The sequence below is a fragment of the Solanum stenotomum genome, unplaced genomic scaffold (assembly GCF_019186545.1).
Source record: "Solanum stenotomum isolate F172 unplaced genomic scaffold, ASM1918654v1 scaffold26054, whole genome shotgun sequence".
Classification (NCBI taxonomy): Eukaryota; Viridiplantae; Streptophyta; class Magnoliopsida; order Solanales; family Solanaceae; genus Solanum; species Solanum stenotomum.
In genome coordinates this window covers 12,819-17,613 of record NW_026028858.1, presented here as the reverse complement: position 1 = coordinate 17,613, position 4,795 = coordinate 12,819, and the positions used below count along the sequence as shown (strand labels likewise).

General features: G+C 34.6%; 1 pseudogene; it reads right to left on the bottom strand.

Annotated features, from left to right (window-relative positions):
- Window positions 1-447: 447 nt before the first annotated feature.
- Window positions 448-3,372, bottom strand: LOC125851464 (putative pentatricopeptide repeat-containing protein At1g10330; annotated as a pseudogene).
- Between the last annotated feature and the right edge of the window lie 1,423 nt (window positions 3,373-4,795).

The window sequence follows — 4,795 nt, the reverse complement described above, 5'->3', positions numbered from 1 at the left end:
TTAAAAATAGGCTGCCTTAAAAATGCTAAAACAATTCCAAATTCTCGTACTTTGAAATAGAAAAAGTATTCCTCGATATTGATCAATATATAATAACTTGAATACAATAGAGTTGGTGTAGCCGTTAAAAGGTTGGAGAAACAACGTAACCTTGAATACTAAGGTTTAAATCCTAGCAGTGGTGAAACCAGATATCACATTTAAGAAGAAATCCAGCAGAACCGCTTAATTTGATGAGTCATGACTTCATCACAGCTGAAATGTGTGCCACCAGCCCTTGGGGATTTCTCGATTATCAAAAGAATCACGATGCACATGGCAGAGTTGTGTAGTTACAGAGTTAGCTCATCAAAAATTTACAAATAAAAGCTGCTGCAGTTATCAACTCTACGAAATAAAACTGTGGGCTGGAACCTTGTGTATTCCAGGATATAACATTGTTATTTCTCACCTCTCTGCGCCAACATAAATGCTTGAGAGTTGCACATAACGCCCAGAATGATTCTGTTGCGACTCAAGCAATAATTGTTCTACTTCATTTCCCAACTCAATAGCTCCACCAAGTCTACAAGCACCAAGACAATAGCATCAGCTTCAAAATAAAGGAATCTTCTCTATGAAGTCGTAAGCTTCCTGTAGTAGATCAACCACAAAACCATAATGCTTCATTTTAGCTGCAAGTCCGAATTCATGTGACATTGCTTCAAGCAATTAGAACCCGAAATCGACAAGCTTGGCACACGCACAAGCTGGAAGAAATCATAGCATTCCATGTGCAAACCTGCTCCATCGCATCAAATACCTGTGTTACAGCAAATGGTTAAAAATACATGCAAAGCCTCATACTATAAGGATAATATTTAGGACACTAATAGCAGAGCTCGAATCAAATTGATGATGATTTCTTCTTCTTTTCAGATAATAATAAGCTTCTTGCTTATGCAACATGTTGAGGTACTAGTTTCTAATTTTCCAACATAATATTTTCTTTACATTTGAATTGAGCTCCTTTTGAAACAGAATACGCAAGGCATAACTTATTCCTACAAAACCTATGTTATCTAAACTTTTGCCTTGCGAATTAGATACTACACAACTTATGCCGGACAAAGGAAAAAGTACTCGAAACTAGGTCATAGTTAAGGGTACTTTGACCCACAAACTTCCATTAAATGATAAGCAGGGGTAAAAATTAAAGTCCATCGACTGAGGGATAATAATTAAAGACCACCCAACAATAGGGGCGGTCACCAGAACTGCAGATCTAAACCAATTTACAAGACATTGTTAAAATAAACCGACATCAATTGCACAAAATTCTTAATGAAGAAACTCTTAAAATAGTGTGATATCGTTGTCTTTGGGCAAAATGTGCACAATTTTCTTCCAAATGTCTCCAATCTTTAAGAGTATCACTTCACTTTATACACATCTTCTTTTTCTTATTAACTTCTAATGCGATACATTGTTCATATACGCAACCAACATAACATGAGGTATTCCGTTACGGTTATCATATGCAGCTCATACCTGAAGATTTATCACCAAAACAACACTCCGCTTCATCACTTCCTCCAGTTCCAAAATTGTGGAAATATGAATATGGAAAAAGTAATTAACAGAATTTACTATCTTGTTCACTTTCAGTATTCCCTGGATACAAATTAATTCCCAAAGTTGACAAATAAGCTCAACATAATTTCATGTGTATCAAAACAAATACATGTGTTATTACAAGTATTGGGACTTTCATTTGAATCTTTCTTGAATTGACTTGAGAATGTGATTTGACTTACAGTGCAATGACTTGAGAAAGATTAAATAGTCTTTACATATTGTGTGACACATTGAATGTGGATGTGTAATTTTAAATAGTCTAAAATTGTCTGAAAATGACTAGGTGACCTTCCTGGAATTGATTACTCCAAAGCAACACTTAAATGTGCCTAGTAAATTTATTTTTATCTGGCTATTGTCAAATTCCAAATACTACTTCACATACGTATCAGTATATAATCAATTATGCATGGTTAAACATATTAGCACATATTGTATACTTTTTGCTATTTTTAATAACTTGGCATATTTTTAACTCGAAGGAGATTCGGACTCAACTTCAACTTCTTCTGTACAATTTCAAGAAGAGTAAAACACATTGACATCTGAATATACTTCGAAAATTTAAAAATGGCTTTCATACTTCGAAGAATTTGATCATGGGAAATAAATTAAGACATGGCATACACCTTCTTTTGCTTAAAAAAGTCGACACTACTTAAATAAAAGGACACTAATAATCAACTTGGGACAGAAAGTAAGACCTTAAAATCACAAGAAGTGCAAATCCAAACCAATTAATAGGACGAATTGTGAAAATAGACCGACATCAATTGCACAAAATTCTTAAAATGGTGTGATTTAGTCGGCTTTGGGAAAAACTTGCACAGTTTCCTCCTAAATGCCTCATATCTTCTTTTCTTATCAACTTCTAATGTGAAACTTTGTTCATACATCCAACCGACATAACATCAAGGTATTCTGTCGCAGTTATCATATGCAGCTCATACCTGCAGATTTGTCTACTTCATCACTTTCAGTATTCTCTGGATACAAATTAGTAATATTTTTATTTGTTGTTAAAATTTGAATTTACCAGAAAACACAAGGTGAAATGGTTACATGTGTATCCAGAGAGAAAAAGTTTGAAAAAGAAGAGAAACAGTTCCTAGTTCCTGCTTTGGTTGTTAAGACAAAATGCATGTGTTATTACAAGTGTTGGGATTTTCATTTGAATTGACTTGAGAATGTGACTTGAATTGTGTGACCTTCCTGGAATTGTGTTATTAAATGTGTATAATAAATTTCTTTGCTTAATTTATGCTATATACCTTCAAAGCATATACCAAACTACCCATCTTCCCATAAAATCTGATCAACGCAGTTGTCATGAAGACACTCAACCCCTCATTCCTTACCATGTACTTGCCTCCCTAGATATAACGCCACACCAAAATCCAAAAACGTGCAAGAAGAAAAATACTAACAAAAGTAGCCTCATTTGGCTTCAATAAACCACACTTCACATCCTGTTGTACCATCATATTCTCGAAAAAACTACAGCAACCTCAGAGCACCCGTTCTTCATGTACCCATGAATCATACTAGTCCATGAATAAACATCTCTATAAGGCATGCGAGAAAACATTAAAAACCCAAGCTCATATCCCCATTTTCCCCACAAGCACCAAGCATCACATTATACGAGACAACACATGGTTCAGGAATTTCATCAAACACCTTGCATGCACTCCCGAGACCCGAGTTTGCCTGTGTGGTGTACAGCCCAATAAAAGATGTACACACATAAGCAATTTATTTTGTTAAGTGGTGAATGAAATTTTAGCTAATAGAATGAAGTAAGCGGCAGATACATGGGATAATACTTTGGGATAAACATAGTTGAACTACTGTGACTCCAACCACCACCATTCACCAAACATTAACTACTATGCAAACAAATAGGATCACAAATATGAGCTAAAGTTGATTTCTTTTATCATCTATCAAAGTCCTTCCTTGCATTTACCAAGGTGAAATGCTTACATGTACATTGCTGCTATTATTGTTGTATTTAAGAGCTAATCAAACTTGGATTTTTTACTTAGAAATGTTGGTGATGTGGTCTCTATACACCAGTTAATATTATTATAGATTTTTCTTTTCCTCCCAGGGCCGGCTTGTGATTTCTATTATTTTCTAAAAAATATTGTTGAGTGTTGACAACTTAAAGTTTGACTGAAAGTTACTGGGTGTGCTTCTTGGAATTGATCACTCCAAAGGTACAAGTAGTAGATTTTTTTCTATGCTTAATTTGTGGTTCATCCATTGGAGGTTCACAAAGTTTGTTGATAACATTAATTAATCCATGGGTAGGTATTGACAAAAGCTCACACCTTTGAACCACAACAGTAAATTTGACTGAAAGTGAGTAGGTGACCTAGCAATAGTATATTGTCTTTTGCATTGTGCTATATAAACCGCATCAAAATTATGTTATCTCCTCTATTCAGATTAGCAAATCAGAAATAATAAAAGATGAAAAGAAAACACAAAGAACTATCCGAGTCCACAAAATTCACTGTGTGTCCTTAAGAAATTTAATCCCCTTAAGTACATGAGGTTGTAGATTAATTCCTACTAAGATAAAACGGATTAACCATTAAAGAAGTAGTGGTACCTCAAACTTCGATAATTTCAACGAACTCAAAATGACAGCAACAAATCACACACACAGACACGATCGATCGATTTTGTTTTGTAAGAAATGTATGCAAAAGAAGAGAAGAATTCGATGCAGAAAATGAGAGAAAATCTCTCTATTTATAGTCAACAAAGGGTAAAGGTCATAACCTTTTGGAAAGAAGACAACTTTTCAAAAAGAAAACAGTCTTTCAGAAAAGTCACAACACTTCGAAAAATGCATAACCTTTCAAACGGTCACAACTCTTTAGAAAGGACACAACCTTTCATAAAGGTCACAACCCTTCGGCATAGTTACAACTCTTTAGGAGAGTCACAACCCTTTATTTTCTGTTCACACCTTTAAAACCCAACAATCCTCCACATGAATAGGGAATGACTATTATTTAAACATATGCATGAAAAACTGTGTGAGTCGTAATTAAGGACTGATTGCCTCTGGATAAGTGGGTTTCCCTTTGATCTTTCCATAGTGAATATATATCAGATATACTCGATCAATCGGTAGATTTGATATCTTTGAATCATCAAGCTT